The sequence below is a fragment of the Ranitomeya variabilis genome, chromosome 6 (assembly GCF_051348905.1).
Source record: "Ranitomeya variabilis isolate aRanVar5 chromosome 6, aRanVar5.hap1, whole genome shotgun sequence".
In the NCBI taxonomy this organism is placed as follows: domain Eukaryota; kingdom Metazoa; phylum Chordata; class Amphibia; order Anura; family Dendrobatidae; genus Ranitomeya; species Ranitomeya variabilis.
The window spans coordinates 12,656,904-12,679,558 of NC_135237.1; the positions used below are offsets into that span (position 1 = coordinate 12,656,904).

Below are 22,655 nucleotides of genomic sequence, written 5' to 3' on the forward strand. Positions count from 1 at the left end.
TTCCTTAGTTTCGGTGAGCTTTGTCCGTCTCTGTGATACTTGTGTTCCTTGCCGTCCTTGTCTCGGTCATTAAGTTTTCCCATGATGCTCGGAGTCAGGAGAATCCAATTATCCCTCTCATATTTCTACATTTATGTGATTATCACGGCTTCTGTCTTTTCCTAATAGAACAAATGGATGTGGCGACAAGGGGGGTCGGCGGGCTCCCAGGTCCGCTAGCCAGAACCGCATGGACCGTCCCGCCTAACACCGGCTCTCCCTTTAACGTGGGCCTAATGCTAGTCAGACAACACAGGGTGAGGATAAAACAGTGTGGCAATGCTTTATTGAACCACAAAACAGGCAGATAACACACAGAACAGTCCCAGCACAGTATCCAAGATGGTGCACATTAGTCTCACCCTTCTGCTGACTCGTCGGGTTAATGGCAGCTGTTACTTCAGAGCTTCCAGGGTCGCTACCCCACCTGTGGCACGCACCCAGAGAGGAGGTAACAACAAGCATTGGGAGATAACTGTCAATTCAAGTACAAGGCCAGTTGACCTGAGAGTCACAACCTGGCTTCTACAAACATCTCCATGGAACCAGGTGACCAGCTGGTCCCAATCCCGGCTTTCTCCAAATGTATCCATGGTCCAGCGATGGTCAATATAGCTAGTCTGTATTCTTCCAACCGTGGCTGAAAATCCCTAGATTGTTTCCTGTAGAATGATAGATCTGTGTCCCTCGTGATGGTGCCATGATATTGGCTTCTGTCCTGTCTTTGATCCTTTGGATGTATTTGTCTTGGCAGAATCTCTGGCTGTCTCTCTGTCTCTGAGTCTCTTTATACAGAGGCATGTAACCTATTTGCATAGTTTTTCCCCACTCTGGTTGTGAAGTCAACAAACTGACTCCATAACACTATGCATAATTAGCATATCAGCAAACATCACTAGTCATCAAAGATAAGCGCGCACTATGTTATATGAAATGTCAGCTTACAAGTCACTATTACAGGCCTGCACAAGCAAAAGTATAGATAAGTCTATTCTTGGTTTGCTGAAAATAATTGGGTAATCTATCTATATATATAATCGTCTAAGGGGCACTTCCGTCTGTTTGTCTGTCTGTCTTTCTGTTTGTCTGTCTGTTTGTCTGTCTGTCACCGAAATCCCGCTTCGCTGATTGGTCACAGCCGCCAGGCCGCGATCAATCAGCGACAGGCACAGTCCGGCCGCGAATTCGCCCCTTCCTACTGTCTGTCAGTGCCCCCTCCTGTCAGCGCTCACACAGGGTTAATGGCTGCGTTACACTGCGTATGCCGCGGTGTAACGCAGTCCGTTAACGTTGCTATTAACCCTGTGTGACCAACTTTTTATTATTGATGCTGCCTATGCAGCATCAATAGTAAAAAGATCTAATGTTAAAAATAATAAACAAAATAAAAAATCATTATATTCTCACCTTCCGTCGCTACGTCATCATCTCGCGAGACCGCAATGCATGGACTGGAGCATCACGAGGAGCAGCGGGAAAGGCGACGGAAGGTGAGCATATAATGAGTTTTTATTTTGTTTATTATTTTTAACATTAGATCTTTTTAGTATTGATACTGCATTACGTGGCTGGGCAATATACTACATCGCTGAGCTCTATACTACGTGGCCTGTGTTATATACTGCATGGGCTGTGTTATATACTACGTGGCTGTGCAATATATTACGTGGCTGGGCAATATACTACATGGGCTGTGTTATATACTGCATGGGCTGTGTTATATACTACGTCTGCTATATATTACGTGGCTGTGCTATATATTACGTGGCTGTGCAATATATTACGTGGCTCTGCAATATATTACGTGGCTGGGCAATATACTACGTGTCTGTGCTATATACTACGGGGGCTGTGCTATATACTACGTGGGCTGTTATATACTATGTGGGCTGTGTTATACGCTACTTGGCTGTGCTATATTTCTCTGCTGTATCTGTGCATCGTGAATCGTGGTTTGTGTTAAAGAGGGGGGGCTCACTGAGACTCTTTCGCCCGGGGCCCTCAAAAACCTGGAGCAGGCCCTGGCTTCACTGATTGTTCGCGGCCAGGCATGACCAATCAGCGACAGGCGTAGTCTGGCCGCGAATTGGCGCAGAATTTAAACCACGCTTCGCTAATTAATCGGGGCCGGCCGGCCGAATCCTGTGTATAAATTGCATTATTTTGAAAACTTCATAAATAAACTACATACATATTCTAGAATATAAATACAAGAGAAAGGAGTAACAAACACACTACCAAATAAAAGAAAATTATTTTATTAAATAATTAACCAAACAAACAGATGTAACCTTTGATTACAAAAGGATCACAGGTAAAATACGGAGGAAAACAAGTCATCTGGGTAATTTCGCAATGCATCTCTGGGAACGGAAGCTGGCAGCAGCCTCGCACGCATCGGGACAACTTTGGTGGACGCCGGAGGGTGAGTATATAACTGTTTTTTATTTTAATTCTTTTTTTTAACAGAGATATGGTGCCCACACTGCTGTATACCACGTGGGCTGTGTTATATACTGCGTGACTGATATATGCTCTGTTATATACTACGTGGCTCTGCTATATAGTACGTGGCTGTCTGTGTTATATAGTACTTGGGCTGTGTTATATACTACGTGGCTGTGCTATATGCTACGTGGTTGTGCAATATACTACGTGGCTGTTTCTATATACTACGTGGCTGTGCTATATACTACGTGGCTGTGTTACATACAACTTGGCTGTACTAAATCCTGCACCCCGAACCCCCGATATCCGGCGCCCCGAACCCCCGACATCCTGCAACCAATCAGCGACAGACACAGTCCAGTTACGAATTAAGGCGGGATTTAAACCCCGCTTCGCTTATTGGTCACGCCCGGCTGGCCGCGACCAATCGGCGATATTGGCGTGGGATTTAAACACCGCTTCAGTGATTGGTAGCTCACGGCCGGCCGCGACCGATCAGTGATATTAGGGCAGTATTTAAACACCGCTTCGGTCATTGGTTGTGCCCGGCCGGCCGCGACCAATCAGTGACCGGCGCAGTCCGGCCTCGAATTGGCACCAGATTTGAACCAAGCTTCGCTGATTGGCCAGCCGGGCGCGACCAATCAGCGATATTGGCGCGGAATTTAACCCCCACTCACAGCGCGACGTACATACAGGTCCTTCTCAAAAAATTAGCATATAGTGTTAAATTTCATTATTTACCATAATGTAATGATTACAATTAAACTTTCATATATTATAGATTCATTATCCACCAACTGAAATTTGTCAGGTCTTTTATTGTTTTAATACTGATGATTTTGGCATACAACTCCTGAAAACCCAAAAAACCTGTCTCAATAAATTAGCATATTTCACCCGACCAATCAAATAAAAGTGTTTTTTAATACCAAACAAAAAAACCATCAAATAATAATGTTCAGTTATGCACTCAATACTTGGTCGGGAATCCTTTGGCAGAAATGACTGCTTCAATGCGGCGTGGCATGGAGGCAATCAGCCTGTGACACTGCTGAGATGTTATGGAGGCCCAGGATGCTTCAATAGCGGCCTTAAGCTCATCCAGAGTGTTGGGTCTTGCGTCTCTCAACTTTCTCTTCACAATATCCCACAGATTCTCTATGGGGTTCAGGTCAGGAGAGTTGGCAGGCCAATTGAGCACAGTAATACCATGGTCAGTAAACCATTTACCAGTGGTTTTGGCGCTGTGAGCAGGTGCCAGGTCGTGCTGAAAAATGAAATCTTCATCTCCATAAAGCATTTCAGCCGATGGAAGCATGAAGTGCTCCAAAATCTCCTGATAGCTAGCTGCATTGACCCTGCCCTTGATGAAACACAGTGGACCAACACCAGCAGCTGACATGGCACCCCACACCATCACTGACTGTGGGTACTTGACACTGGACTTCAGGCATTTTGGCATTTCCTTCTCCCCAGTCTTCCTCCAGACTCTGGCACCTTGATTTCCGAATGACATGCAAAATTTGCTTTCATCAGAAAAAAGTACTTGGGACCACTTAGCAACAGTCCAGTGCTGCTTCTCTGTAGCCCAGGTCAGGCGCTTCTGCCGCTGTTTATGGTTCAAAAGTGGCTTTACCTGGGGAATGCGGCACCTGTAGCCCATTTCCTGCACACGCCTGTGCACGGTGGCTCTGGATGTTTCCACACCAGACTCAGTCCACTGCTTCCTCAGGTTCCGGTCACCTCTTCTCGTTGTACAGCGTTTTCTGCCACATTGTTTCCTTCCAACAGACTTACCATTGAGGTGCCTTGATACAGCACTCTGGGAACAGCCTATTTGTTGAGAAATTTCTTTCTGGGTCTTACCCTCTTGCTTGAGGGTGTCAATGATGGCCTTCTTGACATCTGTCAGGTCGCTAGTCTTACCCATGATGGGGGTTTTGAGTAATGAACCAGGCAGGGAGTTTTTAAAAGCCTCAGGTATCTTTTGCATGTGTTTAGAGTTAATTAGTTGATTCAGAAGATTAGGGTAATAGGTCATTTAGAGAACCTTTTCTTGATATGCTAATTTATTGAGACAGGTTTTTTGGGTTATCAGGAGTTGTAGGCCAAAATCATCAGTATTAAAACAATAAAAGACCTGACAAATTTCAGTTGGTGGATAATGAATCTATAATATATGAAAGTTTAATTGTAATCATTACATTATGGTAAATAATGAAATTTAACACTATATGCTAATTTTTTGAGAAGGACCTGTACATACAGTACATACACTCACCGGCCACTTTATTAGGTACACCATGCTAGTAACGGGTTGGACCCCCTTTTGCCTTCAGAACTGCCTTGATTCTTCGTGGCATAGATTCAACAAGGTGCTGGAAGCATTCCTCAGAGATTTTGGTCCATATTGACATGATGGCATCACACAGTTGCCGCAGATTTGTCGGCTGCACATCCCAAAGATGCTCCATACAAGGCAGGATGGATCCATGCTTTCATGTTGTTTACGCCAAATTCTGACCCTACCATCCGAATGTCGCAGCAGAAATCGAGACTCATCAGACCAAGCAACGTTTTTCCAATCTTCTACTGTCCAATTTCGATGAGCTTGTACAAATTGTAGCCTCCGTTTCCTGTTCTTAGCTGAAAGGAGTGGTACCCGGTGTGGTCTTCTGCTGCTGTAGCCCATCTGCCTCAAAGTTCGACGCACTGTGCGTTCAGAGATGCTCTTAGGCCTACCTTGGTTGTAACGGGTGGCGATTTGAGTCACTGTTGCCTTTCTATCAGCTCGAACCAGTCTGCCCATTCTCCTCTGACCTCTGGCATCAACAAGGCATTTCTGCCCACAGAACTGCCGCTCACTGGATTTTTTTTCTTTTTCGGGCCATTCTCTGTAAACCCTAGAGATGGTTGTGCGTGAAAATCCCAGTAGATCAGCAGTTTCTGAAATACTCAGACCAGCCCTTCTGGCACCAACAACCATGCCACGTTCAAAGGCACTCAAATCACCTTTCTTCCCCATACTGATGCTCGGTTTGAACTGCAGGAGATTGTCTTGACCATGTCTACATGCCTAAATGCACTGAGTTGCCGCCATGTGATTGGCTGATTAGAAATTAAGTGTTAACAAGAAGTTGGACAGGTGGACCTAATAAAGTGGCCGGTGAGTGTACATACATATTCTAGAATACCCAATGTGTTAGAATCGGGCCACCATCTAGTTAAGATATAATACGGTTTCTTCAAAATGGATGTTTTTCTTTTTCTGAGTAGGAGAAAGTTTCATGTTCTTGTTCTGTAGATGATGTGTCCTCGGCAGCTCATGTGTTGGTGGCAAGAGGGATGAAACTCCTTGGGGTGCGGATCTGTTCTTAGACCCATGGGGTCAATTCATATTTGTGGTGTTTTTTTGTTACTTTTCTTTTTTTCTTGTGTTTCTTGCTGATTTTTTTTTGTTCAAAATTCATAAAAATTGTTCATGTGATTCAAAATTGTGCGCAAAACAAAAGATATGTGTTTTTTTTTCCTGTTTTTAATCTGAAAGCTAGGGGAAGAGTGACAGAGCAGGGGTGGGGTAGGGGGTGAGAGCGGGGTGAGAGCGAGATGCCCGCTGACGAAACCTTGGGTGAAACGCGCGTTGGGGCTGGGGTTCAACACTATATGGCTGATGGCGATATGATGACCAGTGTGCATCACGGGATGTAGGTACCAGCCTATTCCTTATAGATCTCCCACCCTCTAGTATATACCATCTTATTTAGCGCAGTGGAGAGTTTTCAGGCTAACCACAATGGTGTTTGTGTATTTATGAGTCTCATTACTATTTACATGTACTTGTGTATAGTGTTGTTCCCCGTTTTTTGGCGCTTTGCGTTATTTCATACCTTCATTTTGTTATTATCTAATATATAAAGCTGAATGTGTGTGTGTGTGTATGTATGTATGTATGTATGTATGTCCGGGATTGGCATCTGAACCGTAGCAGCTACAGCCACAAAATTTTGCACAGTCACACGTCTGGACCCCGAGAGCGTCATAGGCTATGTTGTGAGGTGAAATTTTAACCCCGCGCTTTCCAATTCACCAAACAATTTTGCCCCTATCTACATAATGGGGAAAAAGTGAAAGGAAAAGTGTTGGAGGCGTCGCAGCTACAGGCACAAAATTTTGCACAGTCACACGTCTGGACCCTGAGAGCGTCAAAGCTATATTGTGAGGTGAAATTTTAACCCCGCGCTTTCCAAGTCACCAAACAATTTTGCCCCTATCTACATAATGGGGAAAAAATGAAAGGAAAAGTGTTGGAGGCAAATTAACAGCTGCCAGATGTGAACAAGGGGGACTTAAAGAATGACAGCGATGGCACCAAAGAGTATATACTGTACAGTTGCTAAGGTGGGGCCCCAACATGGGATAATCACACCACCACGGGGATATGAACACACACACAAAATGCGCCACACACTACCACGTGCTCGAACACATATACCACCCTCAGTGCACATTTCACCACACATACACCAACCTCGCCACATAAAAGTAGAAACACAAAAGTCGCCGCTCAAAACTCGCCACGCGCAAAACTCTCCACATGCAAAACTCGCCACACGTGCAAAACTCGCCACACGCAAAACTTGCACACGCAGAAAAATTGCCACACGCAGAAAAATTGCCACATGCACAAAAGTTGCAACACATGCAAAAGTTGCCTCACACAAAACTTGCACATACTCAAAAGGCACCACACATAAAACTCGCCACGCGCAAAACTCGCCATGCGCAAAACTTGCTGCACACAACTTGCTACACTAACCTGTCACATGCAACTCGACACACAAAAAGTTGCTACACGCATGTCGCCACACAAAACTCATCTCACAAAAGTCCCTACATGCATGTCGCCACACGCAACTCAACACACACAACTTGACACACGAAACTCGCCCTAAAACACACACAAGTCTGGTATCCTTCAAAAATAAAAATCTGATTAATAAGCAGACAAACTACAAGAGCAACAAATGTACCATATAGGAATCCGGCAGCTGTCAGTCACATGACCAGTCTATTATGTGTATGTGTGAGCTAATATATACTGCCAGGGGGTGGGCTTACTGTTGGCTGGGGATTTATCAGGCTGCCATTTTAGCTTACAAATACTGAGGTAAAAATACTGACCAAATAACGTGTGAACGAGGGCTAATACAGGAGGAGATGGCATACAGCTATATACTATATACAGGAGATGACACACAGGTATATACTATTTACAGGGGAGATGACACACAGGTATATACTATATACAGGAGGAGATGACACACAGATATATACTATATACAGGAGAGATGACACACAGGTATATACTATATAGAGGAGGAGATGACATACAGGTACATACTACATACAGGAGGAGATGACATACAGGTATATACTATATACAGGAGGAGATGACACACAGGTATATACTATATACAGGAGCAGATTACCTACAGGTATATAGTATATACAGGAGGAGATGACACAGGTATATGCTATGTATAGGAGGAGATGACATACAGGTATATACTATATACAGGAGATGACACACAGATATATACTATATATAGGTGAGATGACACACAGGTATATACTATATACAGGAGATTACATACAGGTATATCTAATATATAAAGCTGAATGTGTGTATGTATGTATGTGTGTATGTCCGGGATTGGCATCTGTACCGTCGCAGCTACAGCCACAAAATTTTGCACAGTCACACGTCTGGACCCCGAGAGCGTCATAGGCTATGTTGTGAGGTGAAATTTTAACCCCGCGCGTTCCAATTCACCAAACAATTTTGCTCCTATCTACATAATGGGGAAAAAGTGAAGGGAAAAGTGTTGGAGGAAAATTGACAGCTGCCAGATGTGAACAATGAGGACTTAAAGAATGAGAGCGATGGCGACAAAGAGTATATACCGTACAGTTGCTAAGGTGGGGCCCCGACATGGGATACTCACCACACACGGGGATATGAACACAAACACAAAATGCGCCACACACTACCACGTGCTTGAACACATATACCACCCTCAGCACACATTTCACCACACACACACACCAACCTCGCCACATAAAAGTCGAAACACAAAAGTCACCACTCAAAACTCGCTACATGCAAAACTCGCCATATGCAAAACTAGGCTCACGCAAAACTCGCCACACGTGCAAAACTCACCTCATGGAAAACTCACCTCATGCAAAACTTGCACACACAGAAAAATTGCCACATGTACAAAAGTTGCACCACATGCAAAAGTTGCCTCACACAAAACTTGCACATACTCAAAATGCACCACACATAAAACTCGCCACGCGCAAAACTCGCCATGCACAAATCTTGCTGCACACAACTTGCTACACTAACCTGTCACATGCAACTCAACACACAAAATGTTGCTACACGCATGTCGCCACACAAAACTCATCTCACAAAAGTCGCTACATGCATGTCGCCACACGCAACTCAACACACACAACTTGACACATAAAACTCGCCCTAAAACACACACAAGTCTGGTATTGTCCTTCAAAAATAAAAATCTGATTAATAAGCAAACTACAAGAGCAACAAATGTACCATATAGGAAATACGGCAGCTGTCAGTCACATGACCTGTCTATTATGTGTATGTGTGAGCTAATATATACTGCCAGGGGGGAGGGCTTCCTGTTGGCTGGGGATTTATCAGGCTGCCAATAGCAACCAATCACAGCTCAGCTTCTATTTTGCTACAGTTAATTAACCTGAGCTCTGATTGGTTAATATAGGCAACAAAGACATTCTCAGTATAACAAAGCTAATATATGTTGTGAAATGCTTCTATTTGCTTAGTTTTTGCCTTTTAATAATTACATTTCTATCTATTTGTTTTGTGGTTTTTGTGTGCAGAATAAATTTTTGTTAACACATTCTATTTTGCTAACAGCAGTCATTAACCCGGGCGAAGCCGGGTAGTACAGCTAGTTGTTTTAATATTTTTCAATAAACTGTATATTTTATGGGACTTAGTTGGCACTTTATTCCTTTTTAATACATCTTTAGGACCACCAAAGGCAATAGCCATGGAATTACTCCCACCAGAATGTATGCATGCAAGATTGGGGTAAAGCAATCCATAAAAAGAGTATAAAGAAAGTGTTTTATTTGACTAAATACAAAAATGGCACATAAACAATTAAAAAACCATATCCAAGACAAATATTCACCACGAGTGCAGTGTAAATAGGGGGAGCCAAACAGAAAGACCTATAAAATAAATAAAATGACAGTGCACCAGACCTATCCAAAAGAAATCAAAAAGACTCATGCAATTATGTCAATGCAAGTATGATGAGTGGTATATATCTCCTATAAAGTCATAATGATGATGAAACATCTGAGCATTGACAGTAGCAGTATGAGCATCACAAGGAGTAATTGCTCTTACCCATATCAGTCCTGTGGTGTTGCACGCATGGCCCCAATGTGCGTTTCGCGTGGACTACGTCAGGGGGTGTCAGGAAATAGGAAGAAGTTCTGATGACTTCAATTACACATACAGAGCTCTCAGCTGCAGTTTCCTGTGCCTGCCAGCACTGGCTGGAATTCTAAGCCACTCTTCCTCCCTCGCCCCCTGCTATATAGCTGTAATGTGAGAACAGTATGCTAGCAACATTCACTGAGGAATTTTATGGCTTTGTGCTGGGAAAGCCAGTCTTCTGTCTAAACCCCTCATCCGCCCTCCTGCCTGATACCAGCTACAACTGTTAGAGCAATTTTCAAACCGCGTGGGACTCTATTGTTCTTAAAAAGTTATGTATAATGGCAGCGATCAGGGATAGAGAGATAAGGGTTGCATATTCTGAATGTCCACCGAGAGATCTATAACCCTCTGAAATCCCTAGGATTTAAACTCACGAAATGCAACCAACAGATTTCTCCATAAGCAGGTCATAATATGTCTACGCCTAGTTTATACTTAAAAGAACCTCCCTGACGTGGTGAGCATCATGATCATTGTGTCGTTCTTCTGCAAAATTCATACAGCGAGTTATGTATAGAAATTGCTTGTCATAACTCTAAGAAAGGGGAGTATCCAGCCTCTGAGAGAGGTCACCACAGGGGGAGTCCCTTGGTTTTGGGCACGGAGATAAGTGAGACATCAGTCTTCAGGAGTCTTTTGTCCTGGGTCTAGCTGTGAGACAGATCTGTAATGCATGTGGATGTGTCACCCACAGCACATGGTCAGCCATGAGATGAAATGACATAACGAACTGTAAGTGTTTTTCAACTTTAATCCCATTTTATTTGTAATTGTACTGTACATACGATACTTGTCTACTTTTATAATATATTTTTTACCTTTTGTAAACACCTCCTACCTTTTGGAGTAAAATATATCAAATTACTACCTTCGTTTCTCCTTGCTCTATAACGTACTGTCACATCCTCTGAAGTGAATTACGCTACTAATTTGGGTTGGCTCCGGACCCGTTATTAATTAAGAAATCGGAGCTGGTGGCAGCGGATTTGTCCTGTGCGTTTGGGAGACTTTGTAGCGACGGACGGCGTTGATAATTATTGTTCCTGCCTGAGTGGGAGTAGTTATATCACCCTCGCTGCAGCGTGCCCATTAGCCAGTACAAATAAAGGCAGCCTTTCTGGCGACTAATTATCCTAGGTGCAGTACCCTGTCTGACATGAGGGTAAGGGGGGCGCCAGAGAGCTGTAAGTTCCAAACCGGAACTGGGAAGTGAGATATAGATAAATCCCCTTCAGAAAGGAACCAGGGGCAACCAAACAACCCCGGTTCATGGCAAATTGGTGTGAGTGGTGGGGAAGATAAGGGTATCCTCCCCGTGAACCGTGACATATTATTGGTGGGATCCCTGACATATGGTGGGATTTGTGACAGCTCCGGGCTATTATGGAATGGTCTGTCCCTGGTGCCCCAGATAAACCCCTCTGCCAGGTGTCACTGATAACGCTGAAAACGGCGCATGTGGCCAATAACGAGCTCTGGAAGTTGTGTCGCCCCGGGCGCCTTGATGGCGGTGTGGGTCATGGGAAATAACCAATGACGTCACTGACCCGCACACCTCAGCTCCTGTGGTCAGGAATATGGAGTGATACGGGGAGATTAGATCGTCAGCTCCTGTGGTCAGGAATATGGAGTGATACGAGGAGATTAGATCTTCAGCTCCTGTGGTCGGGAATATGGAGTGATACGAGGAGATTAGATCGTCAGCTCCTGTGGTCGGGAATATGGAGTGATACAGGAGATTAGATCATCAGCTCCTGTGGTCAGGAATATGGAGTGATACAGGAGATTAGATCGTCGGCTCCTGTGGTCAGGAATATGGAGTGATACGAGGAGATTAGATCTTCAGCTCCTGTGGTCGGGAATATGGAGTGATACGAGGAGATTAGATCGTCAGCTCCTGTGGTCAGGAATATGGAGTGATACGAGGAGATTAGATCTTCAGCTCCTGTGGTCGGGAATATGGAGTGATACGAGGAGATTAGATCGTCAGCTCCTGTGGTCGGGAATATGGAGTGATACAGGAGATTAGATCTTCAGCTCCTGTGGTCGGGAATATGGAGTGATACGAGGAGATTAGATCGTCAGCTCCTGTGGTCGGGAATATGGAGTGATACAGGAGATTAGATCGTCAGCTCCTGTGGTCAGGAATATGGAGTGATACGAGGAGATTAGATCTTCAGCTCCTGTGGTCGGGAATATGGAGTGATACGGGGAGATTAGATCGTCAGCTCCTGTGGTCAGGAATATGGAGTGATACGGGGAGATTAGATCGTCAGCTCCTGTGGTCAGGAATATGGAGTGATACAGGAGATTAGATCGTCAGCTCCTGTGGTCAGGAATATGGAGTGATACAGGGAGATTAGATCGTCAGCTCCTGTGGTCAGGAATATGGAGTGATACAGGAGATTAGATCGTCAGCTCCTGTGGTCAGGAATATGGAGTGATACGAGGAGATTAGATCGTCGGCTCCTGTGGTCAGGAATATGGAGTAATACAGGAGATTAGATCGTCTGCTCCTGTGGTCAGGAATATGGAGTGATACAGGAGATTAGATCGTCAGCTCCTGTGGTCAGGAATATGGAGTGATACAGGAGATTAGATCGTCAGCTCCTGTGGTCAGGAATATGGAGTGATACGAGGAGATTAGATCGTCGGCTCCTGTGGTCAGGAATATGGAGTAATACAGGAGATTAGATCGTCTGCTCCTGTGGTCAGGAATATGGAGTGATACAGGAGATTAGATCGTCAGCTCCTGTGGTCGGGAATATGGAGTGATACGGGAGATTAGATCGTCAGCTCCTGTGGTCAGGAATATGGAGTGATACAGGGAGATTAGATCGTCAGCTCCTGTGGTCAGGAATATGGAGTGATACAGGAGATTAGATCGTCAGCTCCTGTGGTCAGGAATATGGAGTGATACGGGAGATTAGATCGTCAGCTCCTGTGGTCGGGAATATGGAGTGATACGGGGAGATTAGATCGTCAGCTCCTGTGGTCAGGAATATGGAGTGATACAGGAGATTAGATCGTCAGCTCCTGTGGTCGGGAATATGGAGTGATACGGGAGATTAGATCGTCAGCTCCTGTGGTCAGGAATATGGAGTGATACAGGAGATTAGATCGTCAGCTCCTGTGGTCGGGAATATGGAGTGATACAGGAGATTAGATTGTCGGCTCCTGTGGTCAGGAATATGGAGTGATACGAGGAGATTAGATCGTCGGCTCCTGTGGTCAGGAATATGGAGTGATACAGGAGATTAGATCGTCTGCTCCTGTGGTCAGGAATATGGAGTGATACGAGGAGATTAGATCGTCAGCTCCTGTGGTCAGGAATATGGAGTGATACAGGAGATTAGATCGTCTGCTCCTGTGGTCAGGAATATGGAGTAATACGAGGAGATTAGATCGTCAGCTCCTGTGGTCAGGAATATGGAGTGATACGAGGAGATTAGATCGTCAGCTCCTGTGGTCAGGAATATGGAGTGATACAGGAGATTAGATCGTCTGCTCCTGTGGTCAGGAATATGGAGTGATACGAGGAGATTAGATCGTCAGCTCCTGTGGTCAGGAATATGGAGTGATACGAGGAGATTAGATCGTCAGCTCCTGTGGTCAGGAATATGGAGTGATACAGGAGATTAGATCGTCTGCTCCTGTGGTCAGGAATATGGAGTGATACGAGGAGATTAGATCGTCAGCTCCTGTGGTCAGGAATATGGAGTGATACAGGAGATTAGATCGTCAGCTCCTCAGTTAAATCCTATTTGGAGTGATTTTAAACATAACCCCACAAGGAGCGACACCTGCCTGGTAAGAGGGTGAACCACAGACTGGTGTCTCCAGTGACCCAAGAAGCCAATTATTGTGTGAAGGAGAAATCTTCATACAACACAGATCTGTGCTGACAGCTGCATCCGGCGCCCAAAATGACTTCTGCACCGATCACAGGATCACAATGTAACAAAACAGCAATAATATGCAGGTGCTTCTCACATAATTACAATATCATCAAAAAGTGAATTTATTTCAGTTCTCCAACACAAAAAGTGAATCTCCTATATTCTATAGAGTCATTACACACAGAGTGATCTATTTCACATGTTTATTTCTGTTAATGTTGATGATTATGGCTTCCAGCCAATGAAAACCCAAAAGTCATTATCTCAGTAAATTAGAATACTTTATAACACCAGCATGAAAAATGATTGTAAAATCTGAAATGTTCCCTATGATCAGTATGTTCAGTAAATGCACTCAGTACTTGGTCGCGGCTCCTTTTGCATCAATTACTGCATCAATGCGGGGTGGCATGGAGGCGATCAGCCTGTGGCACTGCTGAGGGGTTATGGAAGCCCAGGTTGCTTTGATAGCAGCCTTCAGCTCGTCTGCATTGTTGGGTCTGGTGTCTCATCTTCCTCTTGACAATACTCCATAGATTCTCTATGGGGTTAAGGTCAGGAGAGTTTGCTGTTGTGAATTTGGTTTTTGGGCTCCCCCGGTGGTCGCTGGTGGTACTGGACTTGTGTGCTTCACTTTCTCTGTTCACCTGTTTCCATCAGGATATGGGAGTATCCTATTTAGCCTTGCTGCTCAGTTATTCTAGTGCCGGCCATCAATGTAACCAGAGCCTTTCTGTTGCATGTTCCTGCTTCTAGACTACTATCAGCTAAGTTGGACTCTTAGTCCTAAGTTTGTTTGCATTTTTGTTCCAGTTCACAGTTATGTTATGTTTCTGTAGCTGGAAGCTCTTGTGGGCCGAAATTACCACTCCGGTGTCATGAGTTGACACATGAGTCTTAAAGTAATTTCTGGATGGTATTTTAATAGGGTTTTCAGCTGACCGTGAAGTTCCCTATTGTATCTTCTTACTATCTAGTAAGCGGACCTCGCTTTGCTGAACCTACCTTCATACTGCGTATGTCTTTTCCTCTGAACTCACCGTCAATATATGTGGGGGGCTTCTGTCTCCTTTTTGGGGGAATTTCCCTAGAGGTAAGCCAGGTCTGTTTTTTCCTCTAATAGGGTTAGTTAGTTCTCCGGCTGGCGCTGGGCGTCTAGGGATAAAACGTAGGTACGTCACCCGGCCACTGTTAGTTGTGCGGTATGTTTAGCTCACAGTCAGCTCGAGTTCCCATCTTCCAAGAGCTAGTCCTTTTGTATGCTTTACTACGGTCTCTTGCCATTGGGAACCATGACAGTATGGCCGGCCAAGGGTTAAAACCGTTGGCAGAAGAAAGGAGAGAAAAAGAAGTCTGCAGATTTTTTTTTTTTTTTTTTCTTCTGAGCTTGCTCTATAGTTGATTCACTTGCATCTCTGCTTACTGCAGCCTTCGCCTCTCTCTCTCCTTCTAATCCTTGAATGGCTCTGATCTCACCTGATTAAAATGGATCCTCAGAGTTTGGCTACAGGTTTGAATAATCTTGCTACGAAGGTTCAAAATTTACAGGATTTTGTTATTCATGCTCCTATATCTGAACCTAGAATTCCTATACCAGAATTTTTCTCCGGGGATAGATCTCGTTTCCTGAATTTCAAATATAATTGTAAATTATTTCTTTCCCTGAGATCTCGCTCCGCTGGAGATCCCGCACAGCAGGTTAGGATAGTAATTTCCTTGCTGCGGGGTGACCCTCAAGACTGGGCATTTGCATTGGCACCCGGGGATCCTGCGTTGCTCAATGTGGATGCGTTTTTTCTGGCTTTGGGGTTGCTTTATGAGGAGCCTAATTTAGAGATTCAGGCTGAAAAAACCTTGATGGCCCTATCTCAAGGGCAAGATGAAGCTGAAATATACTGCCAAAAATTTCGTAAATGGTCTGTGCTTACTCAGTGGAATGAGTGCGCCCTGGCGGCGAATTTCAGAGAGGGTCTCTCTGATGCCATTAAAGATGTTATGGTGGGGTTCCCTGCACCTACAGGTCTGAATGAGTCCATGACAATGGCTATTCAGATTGATCGGCGTTTGCGGGAGCGCAAACCTGTGCACCATTTGGCAGTGTCTTCTGAGAAGGCTCCAGAAAATATGCAATGTGATAGAATTCTGTCCAGAAGCGAACGGCAGAATTTTAGGCGAAAAAATGGGTTGTGCTTCTATTGTGGTGATTCAACTCATGTTATATCAGCATGCTCTAAACGTACAAAAAAGGTTGATAAGTCTATTTCAATTGGCACTTTACAGTCTAAGTTTATTTTGTCTGTGACCTTGATTTGTTCATTATCGTCAATTACCGCGGATGCCTATGTCGACTCTGGCGCCGCTTTGAGTCTCATGGATTGGTCCTTTGCCAGGCGCTGTGGGTTTGATCTAGAGCCTCTGGAAGTTCCTATACCTCTGAAGGGTATTGACTCTACACCATTGGCTAGTAATAAACCACAATACTGGACACAAGTGACTATGCGTATGAATCCAGACCATCAGGAGACGATTCGCTTCCTTGTGTTGTACAATCTACATGATGTTTTGGTGCTCGGATTACCATGGTTACAATCTCATAACCCAGTTCTTGACTGGAAAGCAATGTCTGTGTTAAGCTGGGGATGTCAGGGGGCTCATGGGGACGTACCTTTGGTTTCCATTTCGTCATCTATTCCCTCTGAGATTCCGGAATTTTCATCTGATTATCGTGATGTTTTTGAGGAGCCTAAGCTTGGTTCACTACCTCCTCACAGAGATTGCGATTGTACCATAGATCTGATTCCAGGCAGTAAATTTCCAAAGGGTCGTTTATTTAATCTATCTGTACCTGAACATGCTGCTATGCGAGAATATATTAAGGAGTCCCTGGAAAAGGGACATATTCGTCCTTCTTCATCTCCCTTAGGAGCCGGTTTTTTCTTTGTATCTAAAAAAGATGGCTCTTTGAGGCCGTGTATTGATTATCGACTCTTGAATAAAATTACAGTCAGATATTAGTATCCTCTGCCAGTGCTGACTGATTTGTTTGCTCGAATAAAAGGGGCTAAGTGGTTCTCTAAGATTGATCTCCGTGGGGCGTATAATTTGGTGCGAATTAAGCAGGGGGATGAGTGGAAAACCGCATTTAATACGCCCGAGGGCCATTTTGAGTATTTAGTAATGCCTTTTGGTCTTTCAAATGCCCCTTCAGTCTTTCAGTCCTTTATGCATGACATTTTCCGGGAATATTTGGATAAATTCATGATCGTGTATCTGGATGATATTTTGATTTTTTCGGATGACTGGGATTCTCATGTCCAACAGGTCAGGAGGGTTTTTCAGGTTTTGCGGGCTAATTCCTTGTGTGTGAAGGGTTCTAAGTGTATTTTTGGGGTTCAAAAGATTTCTTTTTTGGGGTACATTTTTTCCCCCTCTTCCATTGAGATGGATCCTGTCAAGGTTCGGGCTATTTGTGATTGGACGCAACCTTCTTCACTTAAGAGCCTTCAGAAATTTTTGGGCTTTGCTAATTTTTATCGTCGATTTATAACTGGTTTTTCTGATGTTGCTAAGCCTTTGACTGATTTGACCAAAAAGGGTGCTGATGTTGCTGATTGGTCCCCTGCTGCTGTGGAGGCCTTTCGGGAGCTTAAGCGCCGCTTTTCTTCCGCCCCTGTGTTGCGTCAGCCTGATGTTACTCTTCCTTTTCAGGTTGAGGTCGATGCTTCCGAGATCGGAGCTGGGGCGGTCTTGTCGCAGAAAAGTTCCGATTGCTCCGTGATGAGACCTTGTGCGTTCTTTTCTCGAAAATTTTCGCCCGCCGAGCGAAATTATGATATTGGTAATCGGGAGCTTTTGGCTATGAAGTGGGCTTTTGAGGAGTGGCGTCATTGGCTTGAGGGGGCTAGACATCAGGTGGTGGTATTGACCGATCACAAGAATTTGATTTATCTTGAGTCTGCCAGGCGCCTGAATCCTAGACAGGCGCGCTGGTCATTGTTTTTCTCTCGGTTTAATTTTGTGGTCTCATACTTACCAGGTTCTAAAAATGTGAAGGCGGATGCCCTTTCTAGGAGTTTTGAGCCTGATTTCCCTGGTGATTCTGAACCTACAGGTATCCTTAGGGATGGGGTGATATTGTCTGCTGTTTCCCCAGACCTGCGACGGGCTTTGCAGGAGTTTCAGGCGGATAGACCTGATCGTTGCCCGCCTGGTAGACTGTTTGTTCCTGATGATTGGACCAGTAGAGTCATCTCGGAGGTTCATTCTTCTGCGTTGGCAGGTCATCCCGGGATCTTTGGTACCAGGGATTTGGTGGCTAGGTCCTTCTGGTGGCCTTCTCTGTCTCGAGATGTACGGGTTTTTGTGCAGTCTTGTGATGTTTGTGCTCGGGCCAAACCTTGTTGTTCTCGGGCTAGCGGATTGTTGTTATCTTTGCCTATTCCAAAGAGGCCTTGGACTCACATCTCTATGGATTTTATTTCTGATCTCCCTGTTTCTCAGAAAATGTCTGTCATCTGGGTGGTGTGTGACCGTTTTTCAAAGATGGTTCATTTGGTGCCCTTGCCTAAGTTGCCGTCCTCTTCCGAGTTGGTTCCTCTGTTTTTTCAAAATGTGGTTCGCTTGCATGGTATTCCAGAGAATATCGTTTCTGACAGGGGGACCCAGTTCGTGTCTAGATTTTGGCGGGCGTTCTGTGCTAGGATGGGCATTGATTTGTCTTTTTCGTCTGCGTTCCATCCTCAGACTAATGGCCAGACTGAGCGAACTAATCAGAGCTTGGAGACTTATTTGAGGTGTTTTGTGTCTGCGGATCAGGATGACTGGGTTGCCTTTTTGCCGTTGGCGGAGTTTGCCCTCAATAATCGGGCTAGTTCTGCCACTTTGGTTTCTCCTTTTTTTTGCAATTCGGGGTTTCATCCTCGCTTTTCTTCTGGTCAGGTGGAGTCTTCGGATTGTCCTGGAGTGGATACTGTGGTGGATAGGTTGCATCGGATTTGGGGACAGGTGGTGGACAATTTGGAGTTGTCCCAGGAGAAGACTCGGCATTTTGCTAACCGCCGTCGTCGTGTTGGTCCTCGTCTTCGTGTTGGGGACTTGGTGTGGTTGTCTTCTCGTTTTGTCCCTATGAGGGTTTCTTCTCCTAAGTTTAAGCCTCGGTTCATCGGCCCGTATAAGATTTTGGAGATTCTTAACCCTGTGTCCTTTCGATTGGACCTCCCGGCATCTTTTTCTATCCATAATGTCTTCCATCGGTCATTATTGCGCAGGTATGAGGTACCGGTTGTGCCTTCCGTTGAGCCTCCCGCTCCGGTGTTGGTTGAGGGTGAATTGGAGTACGTTGTGGAGAAGATCTTGGACTCCCGTGTTTCCAGACGGAAACTTCAGTATCTGGTCAAGTGGAAGGGCTACGGTCAGGAGGATAATTCTTGGGTGACAGCCTCTGATGTTCATGCCTCTGATTTGGTCCGTGCCTTTCATAGGGCTCATCCTGATCGCCCTGGTCGTTCTTGTGAGGGTTCGGTGCCCCCTCCTTGAGGGGGGGGTACTGTTGTGAATTTGGTTTTTGGGCTCCCCCGGTGGTCGCTGGTGGTACTGGACTTCTGTGCTTCACTTTCTCTGTTCACCTGTTTCCATCAGGATGTGGGAGTATCCTATTTAGCCTTGCTGCTCAGTTATTCTAGTGCCGGCCATCAATGTAACCAGAGCCTTTCTGTTGCATGTTCCTGCTTCTAGACTACTATCAGCTAAGTTGGACTCTTAGTCCTAAGTTTGTTTGCATTTTTGTTCCAGTTCACAGTTATGTTATGTTTCTGTAGCTGGAAGCTCTTGTGGGCCGAAATTACCACTCCGGTGTCATGAGTTGACACATGAGTCTTAAAGTAATTTCTGGATGGTATTTTAATAGGGTTTTCAGCTGACCGTGAAGTTCCCTATTGTATCTTCTTACTATCTAGTAAGCGGACCTCGCTTTGCTGAACCTACCTTCATACTGCGTATGTCTTTTCCTCTGAACTCACCGTCAATATATGTGGGGGGCTTCTGTCTCCTTTTTGGGGGAATTTCCCTAGAGGTAAGCCAGGTCTGTTTTTTCCTCTATTAGGGTTAGTTAGTTCTCCGGCTGGCGCTGGGCGTCTAGGGATAAAACGTAGGTACGTCACCCGGCCACTGTTAGTTGTGTGGTAGGTTTAGCTCACGGTCAGCTCGAGATTCCATCACCCAAGAGCTAGTCTGTTATTTAAGTTCTCTGACGTTCCCTTGCCATTGGGAACCATGACAGTTTGCTGCCAATCAAGCCCAGTGATACTGTTGTTTTTACACCAGGTATTGGTACTTTTGGAAGTGTGGACAGGGGCCAAGTCCTGCTGGAGAATGACATTTCCATCTCCAAAAAGCTTGTCGGCAGAGGGAAGCATGAAGAGCTCTAAAATGTCCTGGTAGACGGCTGCGCTGACTTTGGTCTTGATAAAGCACAGTGGACCTACACCAGCAGATGACATGGCTCCCCAAACCATCACTGATTGTGGAGACTTCACACTAGACCTCCAGCAGCTTGGATTGTGGCCTCTCCACTCTTCCTCAAGACTCTGGGACCTGGATTTCCAAATGAAATGCAAAACAGTCCAGTTCTTCTCCTTGGCCCAGGTAAGAGGCTTCTGGCGTTGTCTATTGGTCATGAGTGGCCGGAAACAAGGAATGTGACTATTGTAGCCCATGTCCTGGACACATCTGTGTGTGGTGAAGCAATGACTCCAGCAGCAGTCCACTCCTTGTGAATCTCCCCACATTACTGAATGGCCTTTTCTGAACAATCCTTTCCAGGCTGCGGTTATCCCGGTTGTTTGTGCCCCTTTTTCTACCACTTTTTCCTTCCACTCCACTTTCCATTAATATCCTTGGATACAGCACTGTGTGAACAGCCGGCTTCTTTACCAGTGACCTTTTGTGGCTTCCCCTCCTTGTGGAGTGTGTCAGTGACGCCTTCTGGACATCTGTCAGGTCCACAGTCTTCCCCATGATTGTGGAGCTACTGGAACAGACTAAGGGACCTTTATAAACACTTAGGAGCCTTTACAGGTGTTTTATGTTAATTATTCTAATTTACTGTGATAATGACTTTTGGGTTCTCATTGGCTGTAAGCCATAATCATCAACATTAACAGAAATAAACATGTGAAATAGATCACTCTGTGTGTAATGACTATATAGAATATAGGAGATTCAGTTTTTGTATTGAAGAACTGAAATAATTTCAGATTTTGAGGATATTCTAATTTTGTGAGAAGCACCTGTGTGTCTGAGTCTCTATAATAACATGTTTCCGTGTCTCCTTTATTAGTGCTGATTTCTCACCTTTTAGTCTAGGATTCCCCTTGCCCCGTTACAATAATATACCAAACGATGGTTGATGGGCTCACACTATTTGGCCAAATTCTGTGCAAAGCGTCCCATAAATACTTTTCCTAATGTTCAGAAGCCATGTTGCTATTCATATTTCATGTACTTCATATTTGACATGCTGTGGCACCATACAGTGCTGTACATTGTGTATGGAGGTAGCTGCTCCTGGGATGCCCCTATTCACACTAGTTTGGATGTGCCAGTGGTTTTTCTGTCATTTCCCTGTTACAGTGATGTCTGTTGTGAATTCCGTTCTCGGGCTCCCTCTTGTGGTCATGAGTGGTATTGTGTGAGTTCTGTTTTTTGGGCTCTCTCTGGTGGCCTTTAGTGCTTACTGCGGGTCTGTAGCTGAAATCCAGCTGCCTCGTTTTCTGCTAGTCTGGCCTCTATTTAACTCCACCTGGACCTTCACTTTTTGCCTGCTGTCGTTGTATTCAGTACTGGTTCTGATCTCTCTGGACTTTCCTTGTGACCTGTCTCCTCCTGAGAAGCTAAGTCTTGCTAGTTCATGTTTGCTCATTATTTCCTTGAAAATGTTTCTCTGTATATGATGAGTTCTGTCCAGCTTGCTTATATGTAATATTCTCGCTTGCTGGAAGTTCTGGGGTGCAGAGTTGCGCCCCTCACATCGTGAGTCGGTGTGGGGGTTCTTGTAATCTCTGCGTGGATTATTTTTGATAGCATTTTATACTGACCGCACAGATCCCTTGCTGTCTTCTGTCTATTTAGTGTTAGCGGGCCTCATTTGCTAAAAACCTGTTTTCATTTCTACGTTTGTGTTTTCCCCTCACCGTTATTATTTGTGGGGGGCTGTCTAAAACTTTGGGGTGATTTCTCTGAGGCAAGTGAGGCTTGCTTTCTCTCTAGGGGTAGCTAGTTTCTCAGGCTGTGATGAGGCGTCTAGGATTTTAGGTAACGCTCCACGGCTGCCTATAGTGTGTATTGATAGAATCAGGGTTGCGTTCAGTATAGCTCCCACATCCCCAGAGCTTGTCCTAAGGATTTCTGTTACTTAGCAGGTCAGTTTGCGATCCTTGCCACCAGGATCATAACAGATGTCATGGTGGGGATCTGACACCTGCAGGGTACACGGGGATCTGCTGAAGCCGCCGTCGTCCTGCGATCATTGCACTCACCCTGTAAACCGCGGGGTTCATTCTTCAATGAAGAAGAAGCGTTTCACAGGCCGGTGAGTGCGATTCTTCCTCCACGTCTTCCCGCTATTTCACACGCACCCGTGTTCCTGCTTCTCCTCGCCATTATAGGGCGTCAGCTTCTGGCAGTGTTCACATTCACTC

The 22,655-nt window shown here is 45.0% G+C and overlaps 1 protein-coding gene across 3 annotated transcripts in view; it reads left to right on the plus strand.

The window, feature by feature from the left end:
* TMIE (transmembrane inner ear) overlaps positions 1–22,655 on the plus strand; it is a 112,711-nt gene that overhangs the window by 12,515 nt on the left and 77,541 nt on the right. The window lies entirely within an intron of this gene.